The sequence below is a fragment of the Macaca fascicularis genome, chromosome 6 (genome assembly GCF_037993035.2).
Source record: "Macaca fascicularis isolate 582-1 chromosome 6, T2T-MFA8v1.1".
Classification (NCBI taxonomy): Eukaryota; Metazoa; Chordata; class Mammalia; order Primates; family Cercopithecidae; genus Macaca; species Macaca fascicularis.
In genome coordinates, this window is record NC_088380.1 from 180178742 (window position 1) to 180201694 (window position 22953).

General features: G+C 43.1%; 1 long non-coding RNA gene and 1 other non-coding gene across 2 annotated transcripts in view; one reads left to right on the forward strand and one right to left on the reverse strand.

Moving 5' to 3' along the window:
- LOC102123682 (uncharacterized) overlaps positions 1–22953 on the forward strand; it is a 200894-nt gene that overhangs the window by 23906 nt on the left and 154035 nt on the right. The window lies entirely within an intron of this gene.
- Positions 10989–11095, reverse strand: LOC123574190 (U6 spliceosomal RNA). Its single transcript, XR_006699087.1, has one exon. It is a non-coding gene; the product is annotated as a U6 spliceosomal RNA (small nuclear RNA).

Sequence of the window (22953 nt, forward strand, 5' to 3'; positions counted from 1 at the left end):
GAGTGCAATGGCATGATCTTGGCTCACCACAACCTCTGCCTCCCGGGTTCAAGCGATTCTCCTGCCTCAGCCTCCTGAGTAACTGGGATAACAGGCATGTGCCACCACCCCAGGCTAATTTTGTATTTTTAGTAGAGATGGGGTTTCTCCATGTTGGTCAGGCTGGTCTCAAACTCCTGACCTCAGGGAATCTGCCCACCTTGGCCTCCCAAAGTGCTGGGGTTACAGGCGTGAGCCACCGTGCCCAGCCTAAGCATAACTTTTATTTGCAGTGGGAGACCAAAAAATTTGTCGGACTTGCTTTATTGTGGTGGAGTGGACCCGAACCCACAATATCTCTGAGGTATGCCTGTAAATTTCTGTTGTTTATAAATTACCCAGTCTAACATATTTTGTTATAGCAGCAGGAATGGACTGAGATGGACACAATGTACTTGATCTTTCAGACATTTTTTGAATGGTAGCCATGGCTTCAGGGTTGTCATGCTTATAACTGCATCTTGTTCATGGCTACCTGATCATGTTGGGGGTTCCCACCCAAGTGGCCATCCCTTGGGTATCTCCAAGTCATTTCCAGTGGAAAAACCACAGCTGTGCCTATGTAAATCCACATAGCTCAGTAGACTGTGCAGAATGGCGGCATCCCGAGGACACCTCTCCAGTATAGGCTAACCCCTTCCATATCCCTGTTGACATTTCGCCACATGGCCCTGGGGCCACAGTGAACATTCACTTAAGAAGTCTCTGCCTTGAACTAGAGAACTTTTCAGTTTTAACAAAAGCCAAAGTCTTCCTGGAATTTTCTTTTGAAGACCCGTCCATAACCCTGTTTTACCTCTGCTGGGATGTTTTGGAATTGACAACCCTCATGCTTTCTCTTTTAACCAAAAACACCACCCTTGTTGGTGAGTGAGGCGGAATTAATGAACACAAGGAGGGCTTTGCAAATGACTTTTGAAATGGCAAAAATTCTTTTTATTTTGTCGTTTTTATGGAAAGGTCAAATAATTGAAAAAAAAAAAAGTCCTCGATGTTCTACTAAGGGTTTTCAAAAAAACACACTTTGTTGATAAAATATGAACTGTTTGAAAGATTTATAAGAGTCTAAAATCCTGCATAGCCCTTCAGAATTCGAAGCAGCAGGAAACCACTGTGATATTTTTAAAACAAGTATTTATAAAAGTAATTGGGTACTCTTGATGTGGAATAAGGAGGGGAGGAAAAAAAAACTGCTAAGGAAGCTATATTGGACTTGACATAAAAGCGAGGTATGTAATTTGGGAGCAGAACGGAGGGCGAGGAGCGCGCACACACAGTACCTGTGGGCCTCTCTGGTTCTGAAGCGCTAGAGTCAGGAACAGAAAGCCAAGGGCGGCTGGGGGCGGCTGGCCCAGGTGGCCGCTTCCCCTGGTGCTGGGAGGGAGGGCAGCTCTTTGAGGCCTGAGGGAGGTGTGCAGGTAGAGCAGCTCATTTCTGAAACCCCTGTTTAAAACTCTGAGGCGCTCTCAAACTGATTACATGCAAGCGGGACAGAAAACACATGTTTCTGAGAACATTTTGGTTAAAATTAAAAATGTAGCAGGGACCGTGCCAATAATTTACTTGAGAATATCCGAACCAGATGTTGCTAGCCCGTAATTCCGAGTAATTTGCCAAAATTATGTATTTACTTTAATCCCAGAGATGAAGTTAAAATATGCATGGTTTTTGTTATTTGTGATGCAAAAAAAAAAAAAAAAAAAAAAATCTAATGTGACTTCAGCTATTACTGGGTGGAGAATGAAGGATGGTCAGGATGTCTATTAACGACTACTTGAGCGTGCGCTGTGTTGACCAGACAGCTATCAGAAACAGATCCTCAAAAAGTAAAATACCCTAGGAGGTTAAGCAAACATTGTTGGGTAGGATGTTAATTCGTGAAATGACAACCTTGCATTAAGACAGTGTTTCTACTGGTGACAGAGCTTTAATTCCTAAGTGGCTCCCACTCATCATCTTGTTTGTGTGATGCCAAACATCTGGGTGAAAATGGAAAAAAATTCAGTCAGCTGTCTGGATTCCTGTTCTCTGTGGAGCCAAATAATTGAAAAGTGGGGCTAGCTGGTCAGTAGACAACATGTTTTTGTTCTAATTTAGATGCTCCGCATCTAACTAGATTGAGACAACTTCGCGTCGTGCGTAAGCATGAAAGCTGTGAAGTTAGACCGACTGGGTTCAAATCCTGGCTTTGCCACAGACCAGCTTTGTGATGTTGAGGCGGTTATTGAGGTTCTCTCTTCTTAGTTTTCCCATCTGTAAAATGAGTGCAATAACAGTGTCTACCTTGTAGGGTTGTTGTGAAGATTAAACGAGTTAATACACATATGCAATACAATATCTAACTGCAGTAAGTGCTCTCTGTAAATGTTAGCCTCTTCATTCTTCATGATATTTGAGATCTAGGGAGGGTGGTCCTTGTCCTTGCATTTATGACTTTTGTTCCTTTTGGCAAATGAGAAGTGTTACTTGGTGAGGGGGAGAGCTTTTATTTATTTATTTATTTGTTTTAGAGACATGTTCTTGCTCTGTTGCCCAGGCTGGAGTACAGTGGTGCAATCATGGCTCATTGTCCATTGTAGCCTGGACCAGGATCCTGGGGTCAAGCAATCTTCCTGCCTCAGCCTCCCAAACAGCTGGGCATACAGGTGCACATCTCCATGCCCGGCTACTTTTTTTTTTATTTTTACATTTTTCATAGAGATGGGGTCTTGCTGTGTTGCCCCGGCTGGTCCCAAACTCCTGGCCTCAAGCAGTCCTCCTGTTTCAGCCTCCTAAAGTGCTGGGAATACAGTCATGAGCCACCATTACCAGCCTTTCCCTCCGCCCCCTTTTAATTGTGGTAAAATATACAAAACATAAAATTTACCATTTTAACCTTTTTTTTGTGTGTGTGAGACAAGGTCTTGCTGTGTGGCTCAGACTAGAATGCAATGGCCACATATCATAGCTCACTGCAGCCTTGAACTCCCAGGCTCAGCAATCCTCCCACCTCAGCCTCTTGAGTAGCTGGGACTACAGGCATGAGCCACTATGCCCTGTTAATTTTAAATTTTTTTTGTAGAGGCAGGGTCTCCCTATATTACTCAGCCTGGTCTCGAACTCCTGGGCTTAAGTGATCCTCCTGCCTCAACCTCCCAAAGTGCTGTGATTACAGGTGTGAGCTGCCGTGCCCATGCCATTTTAGCCATTTTTGAGTGTACAGTTAAGTAGCATTTAAGTACATTCACATTATTATACAACCATCACCGCCATTCATTTCCGGAAGGTAATTTATTTTATTTCAACAATTTTTAAACAATTTTTATTTTTTTGTAGAGGTGGGTCTTGCTATGTTGCCCAGGCTGGTCTCAAACTCCTGGCCTCAAGTGATCCTCCCACCTCGGCCTCTCAAAGTCCTGGGATTATAGGCATGAGCCATTGTGCCCAGCAGAATTTATGTTTAACATGAAAATATCTCTGGAGTCCGTGGCTGGCTATCCACAGCCTCAGCTTGACCCCTGTCCCCTCTTACCTATTACAGTGGCCTGGTGGTCGGGCTTTCTGCTCCCCTCTAATCCCTGTTGTGTCTGTAAGCCAGTCCTTCTAAAATGCAAATCTGATCTCCGTTAGCCTTAGGGTCTTTCCATTCTCCACCCACGCCTTCCCTCCAGAAGTAGGCTAGGCCTCATTAGCATGGCATTTAAGGCATTTAAAATTTCAGTTCTTGGCACACAGGCCTCAAGAAGTGTGGGGAGTTCTCTGAACATGCACTGCCTGAGGGATAAGGGATCCAGGAATCATGCCTGTTTTGCAGATGAGAAATGGTGACATCTCCAGCTTGGGATTCCACCTGACTTAGGACGGGGTACTTTTCTGGGCAGCCTCATTGTGCATAATTTAAGGAACACCAAGAGCCAACCAGTGTTCCCTGATTCCAAGCACCTGCTTGGGGCTAGTCCTGCCATGAGAAATGGTGCTACCGAGTTGGGGTGTAGGAGATCTGGGTTCTAGTCTGGCCTTTGCCTGTGGTTGATGGGGGAACTTGAACTTCCTGGGCCTCATCTCTGAAAATAGAAGGTAGTTCTTTGCTGGCTCTGTGGGAGTGGATGAAGCCTGCGAGGCAGAGGGGTACAAGGCTCCCTCAGAAGGGTGGAGAGAGATGGAGAGAGGGAGAAGGAGCGGAGTCCTTATTCACCACTTTGCTTGGTGAGCTAACTGACTCGTGTCACCTGCTGACATTCAGAAAATGTGCATCCCAGGGCCTGGTCCACAGCAGCTGTCAATGAGGTGTTTATGGGGTGAAGGCATGATTTGGGTTCTCAGTGATGCTTTCCGCAGTCATCCCTCAAGTTCTAATAATCAGCTGCCTCAGGCCCACCTCCGCCAGCCCATCATACCTTGCGTTAGCAATTCACAGCCTGCTCTTGTTCTGTAATTTACCTTCTTGGGGAAAGGTCACCTTTCTTCTGAATGTTAAAAAAAATAACCTAAATGCTCAGTAGGTTCCATTGCTGCAGTGTGTTCCCCCCATTTCTTACATTTGGCTCCATTAGTTTGGAAATGATCTCAGGGCTTTCTGGCTTTCAAGACTGGACAAGGATCTCCCCGGAAGGTAAGTGTACGGGGAGGAACTTCTCTAGTTTCCCACACCGCCATCTGTGGGGAGGCCGCTCTTTAGTGATCTTCCCCGTTTGACCTGTTTTCTGGGTGATTCCACTGTCACATTGAGTTGGAGCCTCCCCAAAGCTGCCCCTGCGAAAGCTTTGCTGGGTGCCTCGAGTTGAATAAAGGCTGAAAAATGACTAAAAAAATACTTGCAATATGCTTTGAAGTTATCGATGATGCTAAGATTAGACAAGGAAGATCCCTGCTTGCTAAGAAGTTTTATCAGGGTTTGCGTTTCTGCTATTTCCAAGAAAACGTCAAAAAGAGGGATGCCCTCCCACGGGGACATGAGTGGTACCACCTGAGGGACAGGTGGCTGTCATCACAGCAGGGAAAGGCCAGCTCCAGAAGGTGTGAGTCAAATTTGACGCTTGAGCACGAGGTGGGGTTGGAGATGGGCTGCCTTTGCTGCTGCCCTGCCTGGGTGGGCCTGTGCTTGTGGTCATTTACACGCTGTGCATCTTCAGGGGAAGGGGAAGTAAGGGAAGCTTTCTTCTTTTAAATCTCCTAGGAATTTGAGGAAGGACAGTCGTCAGACCAGGAGAGTTGGCCACTACTTCCGCCTCTGGCAAATGCGTCTGCCTGCCTGCCACAGCCCCGCTTGCTGTCAGTTAGTCAATAGCTCATACTGAGCCCTTCTGTCCGGAGGGCCCTGTGGGCCCACGAGGAGCTGGAGGAGGAGACATTGCTTTTGATTCCAGCACGGGGTTCAGGGCTGGCTTCCGGGAGATTGTTTATTTCTTCTGAGGAATTTTGCTGGCAATTAGGCCAGGTTGCCCATGGGAAAACACAAGTATGTTGGTGATGGTCTGAACAGTCACGCTTCTTATGGGTGTGGCTACTCATTGCACTTGCACACCCACGCACACCCACGCACGTGCACACACACACGTGGACACATACACATGCAACCATACCCCTGCATGCAGGTACTCATGTGCACAAATGCTCTCATGCACAAGCACGAGTGCACACTCACACAAGTATGCACATATGTGGACCCACACTCACCATGCAGCTCTTTAATTAAGCAGAGGAATATAAACATCAAACAACAGCCTATTTATGGAACAAGAAATCGAGCAGAAATACATAAAATAAATGCCAACATAAAATCTTATACTTTTCTCTCCTTAACTATGAATACTTCTTCATCCTATTTGTCATTTCCATCTCTATTTGTCATTCTGTTTTGGGAAAAGAGGCCAATACTTCCTCTCGCTTTTACTTTGGCAATGAAAACTGCCTTTGAGTCTCATTCCTGCTCTCTGCTTGAATGAAAGCTCTGGATCTGCCTTCTCGGGAGGCAGTGTCCTTTGATGGTTAAACTCTCGGCAGCTGGTCTCTGAGGCCAGCTCTGATACTTATTAGTGGTGTAACCTGGGGCAAGTCACCTCTTTCTGCTTCGGTTTCCTTGCTTGTAAAACGGGGAAAATAATATCATTGCCTTTTCGGGATGTTGTGAGAATTAAATGAATGTTGAGTCCAGTGCCTGGCATGTAGTATCAGATAAATACTAGTGATGGTTTGTTTCCCCCTGGCCCCGGCCATTCTCTGGAGAGACGCTTCTGGCTATCTCGGGCCTTCGTCCTTCTGTGCTCATCCGCCCCGTATTTATGCTTAGGAAAGAAGTTATCTTTCTTTTCCACACGATTAGGGGAAGAAGGTGGCAGCAAGATTAGACACAGGCCCATGATTCTTTTCTCCCATCCATAGACTTCTGTCTACCTGACAGTCAGCTTTGATTTTTACCCTTTTGAGCTATAGTTGGGATTATTCCTAATTTGCGGCACATGGTTCCTTAGCAACCTTCACTAATATAGGATTAGGTATAAAAATACTTTTGGTTAGAATTTCAAACATCTTCATTTATTATAGACCATTGCTTTAAAAAAACCTTTTATTTCCCCTCTCCTTATTACAAAAGTAATGCAAATTCATTGTCTAACAATTAGAATCCCCAGATAGTCAGAAGAAATAAAAGCCCTTTTATTTCTTTCGCTGACATCTTGGTATAAATTCTTCTGGTTTTAAAAATGGTGATACATATATATTTGTACACAATGGGAACTGTTCTTCACATCCTTTTTGTAAAAAGCTTTCCTCTCATTTCACCATGACTATGAGTCCATGATGTTTTAAAATGATTTCTAAAAGAAGATGAAGTTTCGGCCAGGCGTGGTGGCTCATGTCTGTAATCCCGGCACTTTGGGAGGCCAAGGCAGGCAGATCACTTGAGGTCAGGATTTTGAGACCAACCTGGTCGACATGGCGAAACCCTGTCTCTACTAAAGATACAAAAAATGAGCTGAGCATGGTGGCACATGCCTGTAATCCCAGCTAGTTGGGAGGCTGAGGCAGGTGAGGTATTGCTTGTGAGGGTTCAGCCTTTGTTCAGACGTGCTGGGGCCCTGCAGCCAACAGGGTGAACATGAGAACAGCAGTGGCAGGTGGCTGAATGGGTTCTCAGGCTGGCAGCACCAAGCTGGAAGGAACTGGGTTTCATACCCGGGTGTTGGCTGCCTGCACTTGGCCGGTGCTGATCACAACACCCTTCAACCCCAGCAGGAGTAGGCACCTGTTTCTGAGCACCCAGGGCTCCTGCTGTCTTATGTGGAGACCATTTCTCTATTGTATTAGTTTCCTATTGCTACTGTAACAAATTACTACAGACATAGTGGCTTAAAACAACACAAATTTATTATCTTACAGCTCTGCAGCCTAGAAGTCCAACACAAAGTTGGACTTTGTGTCACTGGGCTATAATCTAGGGGCTAGCTAGCTGCATTCTTTTTGTTATTTTTATTTTTTTTCTTTTAAAGGCCATTCGCTTTGGATCTTTTTGGAGGCTCTTGCTTGAGGGGCAATCTAGAGGCCACCCTTTCCAGCTTCTAGAGGCCACCTGCATTCCTTGGCTCATGGCCGCTGCTTCCATCTTCAAAGCCTACCTGGGTCTGTTGAGTCCTCTTCACATCTGAATCACTCTGATCTCCTCTTCTGCCTCCCTCTTCTATTTTTAAAAACCTTTGTGATTCCATTGGGCTCACCTGGATAATCCAGGATAATCTCCCTATTTTAAGATCTGTTGATTGGCACTCTTAATTCCACTGGCTGCCTTAATTCCCTTTGCCACATAAGGTAACATATTCACAGGTTGCAGGGATTAGGATGTGGACATCTTTGGAGGCCATTATTCTGCCCACCACATCTATTGTCTTAGACAGTGCTTTCCATCTCCCACTGTTACACATCTCAGGTAGAGTGTTTATGGCTCACCTCCCTATGCAGATGTAAACTCATGACAGACTGAAATTTGGTCTTGTTCTGACCTGAATTGTTCATGATTTGATCTTCAGACCTTAGCTACTGATACCCCAGAAGGTATGGGAGAACTTTCTAAGGGGTGTGTGGGCAAGGTGGCATCAAAGGAATTCCCTGTGTCCTTTGCTAACGCACGTCTGCCTGAGAAGGTGCCTGTGGTGGAGGCTGCTTCTCTTTTTGCCTCCTACTCTTTCCAGATGTTTTTCTCTCACCTTAACAAAGAAAGACCCAGCCCTATCTCCCTGGAAGTGCCAGTGACATTCAAAACACTGGTGTCTGCAAAGCCCCCATGTCCCCCTCAACCTGATTAAGACATGTTTTCAATAGATTGTATATATAGATTTATTTCTCATATACAAAAAATCGTAATATGTTTACATTGCCTGATCAAATGTACACAAATAATGATTACAATGATACTCAATCCAGAGGAAAATTATTAGCACTCAGAGCCTATTGGTCGCAGGAGGTAAAAAGGAAATTAGAATTTCAACTTATATACATTTTTTCTTGCACGGAATTAGGATAACGATGTGATTATAAAAAACTTACTAGCACGAAATTATATTAGAACAAATAAATTTGATTTTAAAGAGGAAAAAGGAAAAATGTAAAATTTTATGACTCATAAAGAAGAGTTTGTTCTTGTATTTTTTAAAATAGCTGATGGTGAGTATCAAATTACTATGGTATTTAGATTCCATTGGAAATATTTGAAAGAGTGATGTAACAGTTTTATTTATAAAATGTCAATATTTACAATACAGTGAGAATTGTACCCTTCACATTATTTAAATTTATGTTAATTTTAGATGTCAACCAAAAATGTGCAAGGACTTAGTGTATCAAAATTCTTTAGGAGGTAACATGAGCTTAAAAGTTTGAAGACTTTAACTTTTAAAGTTAAAAGGCTGCTTTATGGGACCTTATGCACAGTAAGTGCTTAAAAATGTTTATATTTGAAGTTTGTAAAACATTAGGATAAAATTAAGGTGGTCAAAAAAAAGTATAAAGTTAGAAAGTTATAATATAGAAGATTCTCTAGTGATACCTTAGATGTGCTCTCCTTGATAGCTCATGAGCATCTCTGGGGACTCTGGGATACTAAGAAATCTTTACTTTCCTTTCTTGGTCAGGGATGTTGATGATTGGCTTAAGGCAGTAGAGTTAAGTTGGACTACATGTGCTTTGCAAAATCCCTGAAGAATAGTACTCAGGAAGGGAATGGAGCTTTTGGTTGCTTATTCATCCATCCAGCCAACCAACCATCCATCCAACCAACCAACCAACTAATCAGCCAACCAACCAGCCAGTTTCAAAGAGTGCTAGGTCCTAGGCTAGGAGCCTGGACGTAGAGATTGGAGGGGAGACAGGAAGTACAAAGTTGAATTATGTATAGTTCCTTCCCTCAGGAGCCTGCAGGCCATAGTGAAGTACATAGCATCTTGGCCTTCCCTGGCTTCTGCTGGAGACACTCTCCCTTTCTGCTTTACTCCATCCTTTTTAGGATTGTGTCTGATCGATAGAACATGTTTCTGGTAGAAGAGGTTTTGCTGTCTATGCTAGTTGCATTTGGGAGCAGGGTCTCCTCTCCTTCCCTGCATATGTCTGTGAGGCCTCCTGCACCCTTCTTCACCTATGCTCCTGGCTGCCTTAGGTTGTTGATTCCTTGTTAGCAGGAGTGAGTCCATTTTTAGGAGGGATGAGTGGATGGAAAAATGTCACCAGTCACTCATGACAGATGTCGCCAAAGCTTAATTAAGACTAGATGAGATGGTTTCAGCTCAGTAACTTCATAGATGGTGTAGGAAGAATGCCTGATCATAGAGCAAGGATTCAGGGTCGCAGGCAAGATTTTAAAAATCAGTTTGTGTCACCTTCATGCAGAGTGTCTGCTCCACATTGCAGGGGGTGCAAAATGTACAAGATGTAGTTTCTGTTCTCATGGAGGTTATCATTAAAAGTTTGTGTGATAAAAAGAAATGGATAAGATACAAAATTGTGTTTTTACTCCTGCCCCAATATTCTCTCTCTCTCTCTCTCTCTCTCTCTCTCTCTCCCTCTCCTCTTCTTTCTCTCTCTCTCCCTTCTCTAGCTCTGTCTCTCTCTCTCTGCTAAGGGATCTGGCAGAGCTCCCAGGCCCTGTATCTGATGGGGTAATCCTTGGGGAGGGGATGGTGATGAGTACTTGGGTGTAAGGAACCACTGGAGAGAAAAACAGAACAGGTCCAGGAAGTGGGCATGGGACATGAAGGAATCAAGAGCCATATTGTAAGATTTTGGGAGCAGTTTTGGTGGGGAGTTAGTCAAGGCCAGGCATAAGGAAAGAGGCTGCTGGGGGCTCTGTGGGTGGGAAGGGAAGTGGAGAATGAGAAGAGTGGAGAAAGATGGCTTGATGAGGTTGGTATGGGTTGTGAATCAGAACCCCTTCAGTGTTCTAGAGGGGGTGCTGGTAAAGATCGGAATTGCTCACATTTAGGAAGACCTCGCTTCCTAAAATGTTATCAGACTGTGTTAGTCAGTTAGGACTGCCATAACCAAGTGCCACAGACTGGGTGCCTGAAACAACAGAAGTTTATTGTCTTACAGTTCTGGAGGTTGGAAGTTGAAGGTCAAAGCGTCTGCGAGGCTGTTTCCTTCTGAGGGCTGCGAGGCAGGCTCTGTTCCAGGGCTCTGTCCTTGGTGTGTAGGTGGACGTCTTCATGTTCATGTGGAGTGCTCTCTGTATGAGTACTTGTGTCCAAATTTCCCACTTTTATAAGGACACCAGACATATTGGATTAGGGGCCCACCCTACTCTGGTACGACTTCATCTGAGTTAGTTACATTTGGAATAACCTTATCTTCAAATAAGCTCACACCTGAGATTCTGGGGCTAGGACTACAATTTAGGCATTTTTGTTGGGCAGACATAATTCGGTCCACAACACAGGTGTACTTTGGACCACATGGCGCCCTAGCTTGTATATGGGTTATTGCATTCTTTTTTATTGTCATGCTTCCTGAATTTTTGTGTCATCCTTGCGCAGGGGCCATGCTAATTTTCTCTGTATTGTTCCAATTTTAGTAGATGTGGTGCCGAAGTGAGCACTATATGTAAGTGTTATTAAATGAATTAATGCATATAACAGGGTAAATGATTCTATGCTTTTGTTATTGCTAAAGCTACAGTAAAAGCAATAACTTCTGGTTTCAATGGAGGCTAGCTATACTGCTGGAAAAACCTTCAAGATGAAATGTGAATTTCCTCATGCTATTTTTATGCTTCAAACCTTCAGTGCCTTTCCCTTGCACTTGAGGTCAGATGCCAGCTGCTTGTATTTTTAAAAAAATCTAAAATATGCTAAAAAGTATTTTCTGTAGAGACAAGGTCTCACTGTGTTGCTTAGGCTGGTCTTGAACTCCTGGCCTCAAGCAATCTGCCCACCTTGGCCTCCCAAGGTGGTAGGATTTCAGCATGAGGCACTGCTCCTGGCTGTAAAATGCCAGCTTCTTTCTGTGGCTTCCAAAGCTTTCAGGACAGGCCTCTGCCCATGCTCCCAGCACATCTCGGGCCATTTTATTCGCTCTGCTCTTGCCACACCGGTCTTTTTTCAGTTTTTGTAAACTCAGCTGCTTTCGGGGCCTTTGCACAGACTGTGCCCTCGGTCAGCAATGCTTTCTCCCTGTGCCCAGTTCTCCCCTTCTCTGCATGGTGTGATCTTCCTTATTCTTCAAGTTGTGTCTTAAGTCTCACCTTCTCAGAGGCCTTTTCTGGCCCCCCAGTCTAAAGTAAGTTACCCCATTATTTATTATCTCTTACAATGTAGTGAGTTGAATGGTGCTCCCCAAAGATATATCCACTTGCTGGAACCTATGAATGTGACCTTACTGGGGAGAAAGGTCTTTGTAGATTTAATTCAATTAAGGATCTTGAGATAAGATCATCCTAGATTATTCGAGTGGGCTATAAATGCAATGACACATGTCTTTATAAGAGGCAGACAGAAGAGAAACACCCGGGGAGAGGAGAAGGCTGTGTGGCGTTGGAGGCAGAGGATAGAGAGGTGCAGCCATAAGCCTGGGAATGCCTGCAGCCACCTGGAACTGGGAGAGACAGGGAACAATTCTCCCCAAGAACTTAGGAGGGAGCATGGCCCTACTGACACCTGTATTTTAGATTTCTGGCCTCCGGAACAGTGAGAGGGTAAATTTCTGTTGTGTTAAGCCTCCCAGTTTGTGGTAATGTGTGAGAGCAGCAACAGCAAATTAACACACACAGAACTTTGTCTTTTCCCTCTGTGTCACTTATGACAACTTACTTTCATATCACAGACTTGGTGACTTGTTTACTGTCTGCCCCCGGCTCCCTTTTAAAAATTATTTTTATTTTTTTGAGACAGGGTCTCACTCTGTTGCACAGCCTACGGTGCAGTGGCATGATCAGGGCTTACTGCAGCCTTGACCTCCTGTACTCAAGTGATCCTTCCACCTTAGCCTCCTGAGTAGCTGGGGCTACAGGCATGTGCCACCTCACCCAGCTAATTTTTGTGTTTTTTGTAGAGATGGGATCTCACTATGTTGTCCAGGCTGGTCACTTACTCCTGGCCTCAAGCGATCCTCCTGCCTCGGCCTCCCAAAGTGCTGGTCTTACAGGTGTGATTCTTTAACATGAAACACACTGTCAATTCTGGGCTTTTCCATTTCCTGTTGCATCTGCTGTGCCCAGCACAGTATCTGACACACAGCAGATGCTGAAGAAATGTTTGTTGAATGAATGTCTCATTGTTTTGAATCATCTAAGAAAGCATCATTTTCTGGGAAGCCTTCGGTATACTACTTGGCTCCTTGTGGGTGGAAAGCATGCTTTCCAAGTGCTTGACATCCCTTGAAGGCTGCTACTCTTTGTCAGGGGTATAATCATTCCCTCTGAAATTGAGCCCACACTTTTAATTTTCTTTGCTAATTCTTTCTTTATGGAAAGGGAGACATTCAACTTCCTCGTGGTCCTTGTCCAAATAGCCTTGGACTCCGATGCTAGTTGTGGGCAGCCCAGCTTGGAGCCTGGAGGTAAAGTGCAGGAGGCCCAGGCACATAAAGCTTCAGCAGGGTTTGATGCCAAAGAAAGCACATTCTCTGCAGAGAAGGGTAATTGCTCAAGGCTTTGTCTAATGTTAAGGCAGAGGGGATGGACCGTTTCGACTGGTTTAGCATTCATGATAATATATGGTTCAGGAGTCAATAAAAGGGTATAATTCTATGGAGGGATTCCACTGAGCTCATAAACCACGGGAGTGTGGCTTGTCAGCAGAATGCAGAGATTGGGTTACCATGGAGCTTGTCAACAGGGACCACTGCTGATCACTTCAGAGAAGGAATTAGTACCGGGCTCCTCTACACTGCGTGCCTAGAAAATCAGTGCCCAAATAATTTCATGAAGTTTATTAGACAGTGTATGTATGTTTGGTACTATAGTGCCAAAGTATCCCAGGAGTCATAATGGAACAAACAGTTTCATTACATGGCATTTGTTAATGAAGTTTATGTACAAAAATATGCCTCTAGAGATGCCATAAATAAGTAAATGGACGTTTCTCAGAACTCTGAGTGAAACAGTCTTTTCTTTTACCCAGGAATAACGGCAGTAAATGTGAAAAGTGCCATGGCATAAGACAATAGGGAATAATGGAGACTGTGGTCAATCAGACAATGCATATCTTGCTTAAACCCTGGGTTGGTCAAATAAAGCATGTCTGCAGCAAGTATGAAATATTGACTTGCTTATCTTTCCACCAGACCAGGGATTCACAAACTACAGCCCTTTGGTCGAAATCTGTCCTGCCACCTATTTTTAGAAAGTTTTATTGGAGCATGGCTATGCCTGTTTGTTTGGGTATTGTCTATGGCTGCTTTTGAGCTATGACCAACAGAGTTGAGTAATTGTGCAAGAGAACAAATGACCCTCAAAACCTAAAATATTTGTCATGTATCCTTTTACGGAAGAAGTTTGCCGACTCTTGTACTGGTCTATGAGCTTCAGAAGGCCGCTTGGCACATATTGTAAATTCAGTAATTATTTGTTTACGTTCAAGAGGAGATTTTATATTATCCACAGTGGGAACTGTGGGTTGCTTACCCAACAGCCATTCCTCTCTATTCCTTGCTAACGGGGTCAGCCATGAATTTCAGGGCTGTGGGGAGATGGGCTTCTCCCTAGCTCCAGAGGGTGAATCTTGATTAGTTTAAGCCAATGGTAGTTATCCCACTCCTACTCATTCTGAGGTGTAGGCACAGTCTTGTGATGGAATTGTGGCCATAGAGATGTGAAGGGTAACCTATGGGGGGCTTCTGAGAAGAAAGCCTATGAGTCAGTTTCACACTTTTGAAAGGGACCTGAGGGGTACTGCGTTTCCTTCTTTTGCCTCTGGACACTGTTGAGGGAGGATGTGAGGGTTGCAGCAGTGACGGCATCTTGGGACAAGCCCCAAAGCCAAAAGCCAAAGAACTGAGGATGGCAGAGTACCAGGATAGAGCCTGGGTCTTCAATGACATGATAAAATTCAAGTTAACCCAGTCAGCATCTATTTTGGTTGCTTAAATACTTATTGTTTATTGACTTTTAACTGGACTGATAAGAAGATTGCACCCTAAAAAATTAAAAATGTTGTTGGATATTTTTACTCTCTTTCCTTTAGAGTTTCTGACTTTCATCCTTGTTTACCAGGAAGGCCTCTCAAAGATGTTATGAAAATGTTTTGTATTTTCTTCTTATGTTGTTTTATTTGTCCATGTAGAACTTCACTCTGCCAGGAATTAATGATTTTATATGCTGTGAGGTAGGGATCTAACTTTATTTTTCTTCTAGCTGCAGAAATTATTTTTGTTTTAGTGCATGATGGCGAATGAAATCCAATGCATGTATGGAATTTTCTTTATTTTTTTCTTCTTTTTTGACTTTTATTTTAGATTCAGGGGTAGAGGTGCAGGATTTTTATGAGTAAATTATGTGTCACTGAGGTTTGGTGTACAAATGATTTCATCACACAGGTAGTGAGCATAGTACTTGAGAGGTAGTTTTTCAATTCTCACCTTCCTTCCACCCTCCAACCTCAAGTAGGCCCCAGTGTCTATTGTTCCCCCTTTTTTGTCCATGTGTACTCAGTGTTTAACTCCCACTTATTAGAGAGAACATGTGGTATTTGGTTTGCTGTTCTGCACTAATTTGCTTAAGATAATGGCATCCAGCTGCATCCATGTTGATGCAAAGGATGTGATCTCATATTTATAGCTGCATAGTGTTCCATGGTGTATATGTACCACATTCTTTTTATCCAGTCCACCATCAATGGGCATCCAGGTTGATTCCATGTCTTTGCTATTGTGAATAGTGCTGTGATAAACATATAAGTGCATGTGTCTTTTTGATAGACGGATTTATATTTTTTTGGGTATATTGTGAGTAGTGGGATTGCTGGGTCAAAGAGTAGTTCTATTTTAAGTTCTTTGAGAAATTTCCAAATTGCTTTCCACAGCGGCTAAATTGATTTACATTCCCACCAGCAGTATATAAGTGTTCTGTTTTCTCCACAACTTTGCCAACATCTGTTATTTTCTGACTTTTTAGTAATAGCCGTTCTGACTGGTATATGATGGTATCTCATTGTGGTTTTGATTTGCATTTCTCTGATGATTAGTGATGTTAAGCACTTTTTCATATGCTAACTGGCTGCATGTGTATCTTCCTTTGAGAAGTATCACATATTTTTCTTTCCAACTTTTATTTTGGGTTCAAGGTGTACATGTGCAGGTTTGTTACATGGATTAATTGAATGTCCTGGGATTTGGTGTACAGATAATTTTGCCACCCAGGTAATCAACATAATATCTGATAGGTAGTTTTTCAATTTTTATTCTCCTCCCACTCTTTACCCTCAAATAGGTCCCAGTGTCTGTTTTTCCCTTTGTGTCCATGAGTACTGAAGGTTTAGCTCCCACTTATAAATGAGAACATGTGGTATTTGGTTTTCTGTTCCTGAGTTAATTCCCTTAGGATTAGGGCCTCCAGCTACATCCATGTTGCTGCAAAGGACATGATCTCATTTATTTATAGCTGCATAGTATTCCATAGGGTATATGTACCACCTTTTCTTTATCCAGTCCACTATTGATGGGCATCTAGGTTGATTCCATGTCTTTGCTATTGTGGGTAGTCTTTGCCATTTTTTGGTGAGATTCTTTATTCTTTGTTGATTTAAGTTCCTTATAGATTCTAGATATCACACTTTTGTCAGATGCATAGTTTGCAAATATTTCCTCCCATTCTGTAGGTTGTTTTTTTCCTCTATTGATAGTTTCCTTTGCTGTGCAGATGTTCTTTAGTTTAATTAGATCCCACTTATGTACAGAATTTTTGTAAAGATAATATGTAATTTTCTATACTGGAGATGAATATGACAAGATTGGTTTCTTCTAGAGATCTTTGAAAATGGCTAACCTTACTGATAGTTTTTAAGTGCAATGGTGATGCAACTAGAGTGTTTTCTAATTTCCAAAAAGGAACTGAAAGTAACTTGAAAGTCTTTAACAGAGGCATCAATTTTAAGACAAACAATATAATGTGAGGAAAATACTAACCCTGTTAAGTATATCTGACCTGGTCCATCCCAAGAAAGATTGAGTTAATTCCTGGTGCTGATTAGGAATGCTGACAGAAAAAAGTCAGGGTAAAAATGTATCAGCATCTTTCACTGTGTTGATTTTAAACTCCAGAAGATCCTGATTATCGAAAGATAATTAGTACAGGGAACACTTAAAGTAAATCTTCTTAAAATCAGGGCTAATATTTCTTATCAAATCTAAAACAAACATATAAACAAACAAACAAAAAAACCTTGACTGGTACTTGGTAAATTAAAAGCTACTTTCAATAAATTGAAATGATAAGTTGGAGAAGATATTTGCTGTACACACAGCAAAGGATTAGTGCCATGAATATGAAAAGAACACCTACAAATCAATAAGAAAAGAAAGTAGAAAAATGGGCAAAAGACATGAACAGATATTTCTGAGAAGAGGAAGTGCAAGAAACCAATTAACTTATGAATTCTTGCTCAGTATCATTAGGGTCAGGGAAGTTCAGATCAAGACCTCAAAGAGTTTGCCCTCCACATCCATTTAGTTGGGAAAAATGTACGTTATACATAACCAAATTTACATTATAATTCTAACTGTGCACTAACTCTTGGTACATACAAAGTAAGAATCAAATGTTTATTGTTTTGTGTGTATGTGTGTGTGATTATTTTTAAAACATAAATTAAAAAAAAATCATAAGGTAGCACTACCTGATATCCAGAGTCTTACCATAAAAAAGACTGATGTTGACAAAAATATTTGAGGCCATCAAACTCTGATGTTCAAATAATAATTATTTTTTAATCAAGTAATTATTTTTTGAACCTTTCATTTAAAAAAGTATTCCTGCAGACATTTCCTTTTTCTGTTTTAATTGTTAGCTAATTGACTTTGGCCAGATGCTCCTTTGCTAAGAGGCCTGCATTTGATTTGAGCAGCTCTTCACCATTGCTCTCCCGACTTCATGACTTCTTGCATCTTTGGGAATATTGTCAGTGTCACTTTGCATTAAAATGATATTGCCTTGTGGGCATTTCAGCTTCCTGGTGAACTTGGCAAAGAATTTGATTTAGAATTGCTGAGATTAGGGGGATGGGAGGAGGTTAGCAGCTGGAGAAGCCCAAAGTTGCTTTTGTGTTTGTCTCTCTCAGTCTCTTTCTCTCTCCCTCTATTTTTTTTTCCTTTGGAGACAAGGTCTAGCTCTGTTGCTTAATTCTATGATGCCATCATAGCTCACTGCAGCCTCAAACTCCTGGGCTCAAGTGATCCTCCTGCCTCAGCCTCCTGAGTAGCATGCCACTGTGCCTCGCTAATTTTTTTTTTTTTTTGAGACGGAGTCTTGCTCTGTTGCCAGGCTGGAGTGCAGTGGCGTGATCTCGGCTCACTGCAATCTCTGCCTCCCAGGTTCAACTGATTCTCCTGCCTGAGCTTCCCAAGTAGCTGGGACTACAGGCATGTACCACCATGCCAAGCTAATTTTTGTATTTTTAGTAGAGATGGGGTTTCACCATGTTGGCCAGGATGATCTCAATCTCTTGACCTTGTGATCCACCCACCTTGGCCTGCCAAAGTGCTGGGATTACAGGTATAAGTCACCACGCCTGGCCTGGCTAATTAATTTTTTTTTCCTTTGTAGAGCTAAGGTCTTGCTATGTTGCCCAGGCTGGTCTCAAACTCCTGGCCTCAAGTAATCCTCCTGTAATCCCAAAGCGCTGGGATTACAGCAGGGGAGCCACTGCACTTGGCCAGTTTTGTCTCTCTAGCAAGTATTTCACCCCTTTTGGTAGCAGCACCCTGATTTTCTTGGGGAGACCAGCTCTTCCCCAACTCTCAGTCCATGTGGTTTGACTGAGGTCACTCCCATCTCCAACTCAAGGGATGGGCATATGTCCCAGGCACTTCATCTCCTTAGCCACGGTGATGAAATAAATCCTTGGCTACCAAGGAGTCCTATTAGTTTTTTTTTTTTCTTAATTACATTTTTAACTGGAAATTGGCAATTTTATTAGTTTCCTATGGCTGCTGAAAGAAATTACCGCAATTGATGACTTAAAACAGCACAAATTATTCTACATTTCTGTAGGTTAGAAATTCTACGTGAGTCTCACCAGGCTAAAATCAAGGTATTGGCAGGGTTGAGCTCCTTCTTCAGACCCTCTGGGAGAATGTTTCCTTGCCTTTTGCAGCTTCTAGAGGCCACCCTACATTCCTTGGCTCATGGCGCCATCCTCCATTTTCAAAACCAGACTGGGCAGGTCAAGTCCTTCTTACATAGCATCTCTGTGACCTCCTCTTCTGTCCTGACTCTTGTGATTACAGTGGATCCACCTGGATAACCCAGGATACTCTATTCTAATATCCACTGATTAGCCACCTTAGTTCCCTTTTGCCAATAAAGTCACAGAATGACAGGTTCTGGGGATTAAGACAGGGATGTTTTTTGTAGGGGTAGGGGAAAGAGGAGGTCATTTCTCTGCCTACCACAGCAATTCATTCAGCTATTCTAACTTGATGTAAATGGTACTTAAAATCCACACATTTTCCTTTGCTTTAATTTTGTGCTAATTGAGAAACCCTCTGTATTTAAAGATGTGACACTGATGATGACCTTAGAATTTGTTTATGTTGGGCAGTCATTGAATGTTAGGGCTGTTGCCCTCACTCCTTCTACTTTGCACTCCTGTTCAATTTGGGCTCTTGAGTGGACTTACTTACCTGTACAGACAACTGATCCTGGTCTTTAGACTTCTCACATCACTTATGATAAATCCATCTAATGGAATTAAGGCTTTTATAAAACCTCCCATCAGTTTGGTTTGTCTGAATTGATTTCCTGAGTCTACTAAGTCCCTTTTTGGTAACAGCACCCTGATTTTCCTGGGAAGAACCACATTTCCCCAACTCTCAGTCCACATGCTGTGACTGAGACTACTCCCATTGCCCACTCCAGTGGTGGGCATGTGTCCCAGGCCTGGCCAATCAGAGCACTTGCATTTCCCTGGTCACGTGATTGGTTCAGAGATGGGCATGTGACTGAATCCAGGCCAGTGAAATTCCATTCTGTGACTTTTGATAGAATTGTTGGAAAGCAGGGCTCTTCCTTTCACCAGGGGTTGCTGAGCGACTGGCCTCTAAACTTGGACCTCTCTGCTTGTGGTCATCTTGGTTGCCACTTGAGGAGAGCAGATCTGAGAAGAGAGCCAACACAGAGATAGCAGGGTGCTGTTACAAAGGGAAATGGTTTCTTCTTGACATTTTTTGAGAACTTTTTTGAGATGGTTTTCATGCTCCACTGCACTTGGGTCCTTCCCCCATAGTCATGTGTTCCATGCCAGCCTACTTCCGCATTTGTGATCTAGCAAGAGGTGATGTTATCACATGTGTAAGAAACTGCTGCCTATCCTGATGGAAACCTGTCCACATCAGTCAAGCAGGTTATCTGAGAAAATATTTGCTGCATGGAAGAGTGGATGAAACTTCACTCACCCTCGGAAGGCTTGTTTAATCCCTTCAGAATGAAACTTCAGAGTAGAAGATGACTGGGAACCAGGGCTAGCAGGGAAAGTGTAGGCCTTCAGAGAGGGTTAGAATAATTACTATGTGGGTCTCACTTAGTAATTGAGATGCAGCTTGGGTAAGAAGCCAGGAAACATGATTGGGCTTTCTTTGTCTTCTTCTTTGACCATATTTTGTGCCATTGAACATGGCCAAAAATAGAACAAGAATGCTAGCATGGCAGTTGTGGATTTTGGGAGGAAAAGAGACAATTTAGCAAACACTTATCTTGACCTTCCAACATGCAAAGGTGCTGAAGGGAAAAGTGGGTGAAACAGGTTAGGCTAGGTTTTGCTGCAGTAACAAATAGTCCTTAAGTCCCAGTGAATGTTAACAACAAAGGTTTATTTCCCACTCACACTCCATGCCCACTGGGGGTTGGCAATGTTACCCAAGGTGACAGAGCAGTCACCATCTCCATAGTGGTCAGAAAGCATCTTAGAGGGCATAAGAACTCTAGGAGTTCACGTACTGGCAATTAAATGACACATGTCACTTTCATTCACAACTCATGGATCAGAACTAGAACCACAACTATAAGGGAACCAGAAAGAACAATCTTTTCATGTGTTGAAAGGTGGAGGGGTTGAAATAGTTGGTGAGAAGCACTCATGAGATCCATGGTGGGTAAATTCTGGCCTTGTCTTTGATGGAGGGGGGAATAAAATGTAAAAGGGGAATAGAAAGAGCACCACTCATATGGAAGTGGGCAGAGAGGTGTCGGGGGGATGCTGGGGGTGGAATGAACAGACCCCAGGTCCCTTGAGTCTGTTGTTGAGTATGCTGAACCCCAAGTTACTATTATTGCTTTCAAATGCAGAATTCTTGACTCTACCAAGATGAGACTGAATTAGAACTGCATTTTTACAAGACCCCCCAGGCGATCTGCATGCATATTAAAGTTTGAAAAGTTCTAATATGTACACCAGATGAGAATATATTAGGTGGTCTAAGGACATCTTTTTATTTTAATAATTATTTGTTTTATTATATTCTCTCTATAAGTGACACTATTTTTTCATTTATGAAAGTTATATGAGATATAATAATTTATTTCACTAATATTTAGTCAGTTTAAAGAAAAATATTAAGTAAATTATAGTACCGTAAGTCACCAATATGGGAAGGACGAACTGTTAACGATTTGTTAATGCTCGAAGTTTGGGAAACTCCACCCCACTGGAGATGTTCCAAGCTTCCCCTACCCTGGCCCCCCCACCTCTCAGATTTCCTGGCGTCACCAATTCTCTGTCCACTTGCAGCATGGTGGCTATGGCTTTGTGGTGACCACAACTGGTCACCTGTGACCAACCTTCTACAGTTACCAGGTAGGAAGAGGCAACACAATGACACATCTGGAGCCTGTGCACAGAAAGGAAAATGGCCATTCAGGTTTAAACTACCTGATGGGTGAGGGGGAGGTCATTTATGTGCAATATCAGGCCTAATACGTATTAAGAATTGGAATCATCCAGCTAATTTTCTCGTTTTCCTGGTTACGTGTAAACACATGTATGTATATACAGCCTGAAAACTCTGTTAAATATTATCAAACTAAAATCTCAAATCTCAAATGAGAACAACGATGTTCAGAACATTTCCCCACTAGTTTCCATTTTAAGCTGATCCATTAGATCCATTAGAGGCAGTGCCTTTCCAAGTCCTTCGTGGTGGGCGACAATGACTTTGTAAGGTGATGCCTTTGGTATTATTCCTCATGTGGCAGGTAGAATAATGCTTCCCGTAAAGCTGTCAGTGGTCTAATCCCCCAAACCTGTGGATATGTATGTTACATGGCAAAAGAGACTTTGCAGATGGGATTCAGTGAAGGATCTTGAAATTGGGAGATTGTCCTGGTTCATCCAGGTGGGCCCCATATAAGCGCAAACATCCTTATAAAAGGGAGGCAAGAGGAGATGGGACGTTGTCACATCTCCAAGGCAGACAGGAGATGTGATAATGCAAGCAGGGGCTGGAGTAATATGCTTTGAAGATGGAGGAAGGGGCCACTAGCCAAGGAGAGAAGACAGCCTCTAGTGGCTAGAAAGACACGGAAATTGATTCCCCCAGAGCCTCCAGAAGAAACACAGCCTGGATAACACCTTGACTTCAGCCCTGTAAGGCTCATTTTGCATTTCTGACCTCCAGCACTGCAGGAGAATCAATTCATATTGGCTTTTGTTTGTTCGTTTTTTTGAGATGGAGTCTCGCTCTGTCGCTCAGACTGGAGTGCAGTGGCACGATCTTGGCTTACTGGAACCTCCACCTCCTGGGTTCAAGCAACTCTGTCTCAGCCTCCCAAGTACCTGGGACTACAGGTGCCCCCCACCACGCCCAGCTAATTTTTGTATTTTTAGTAGAGACGGGGTTTCACCGTATTGGTCAGGCTGGTCTCGCACTGCTGACCTCAGGTGATCTGCCCGCCTCGGCCTCCCAAAGTGCTGGGATTACAGGCATGAGCCACTGTGCCCAGCCATTCACATTGTTTTAAGCCACTGGGTTTCTGGTAATGTGTTATGGCAGCATAGAAAACTAACACACCCCAACATCCACTACAGGGGAAAGGTTGCAGATGCTGACTCCAGCAGCCAGTGGGAACAACCACAGAACCACTTTCTAAGTTAAGAACCCGCCCCCACTCCCGACCAGATGGCTAGGATCCCTTGAGTCTCATTGGCCAAACTTCCACACTAACCTCAGTATGATAACCTGTGCAGCTGAGTGCCCCTCACAAGAAAAAGGCCTTTTAGCACAGAAGTCAGTTTGAATGCTATAGATGCC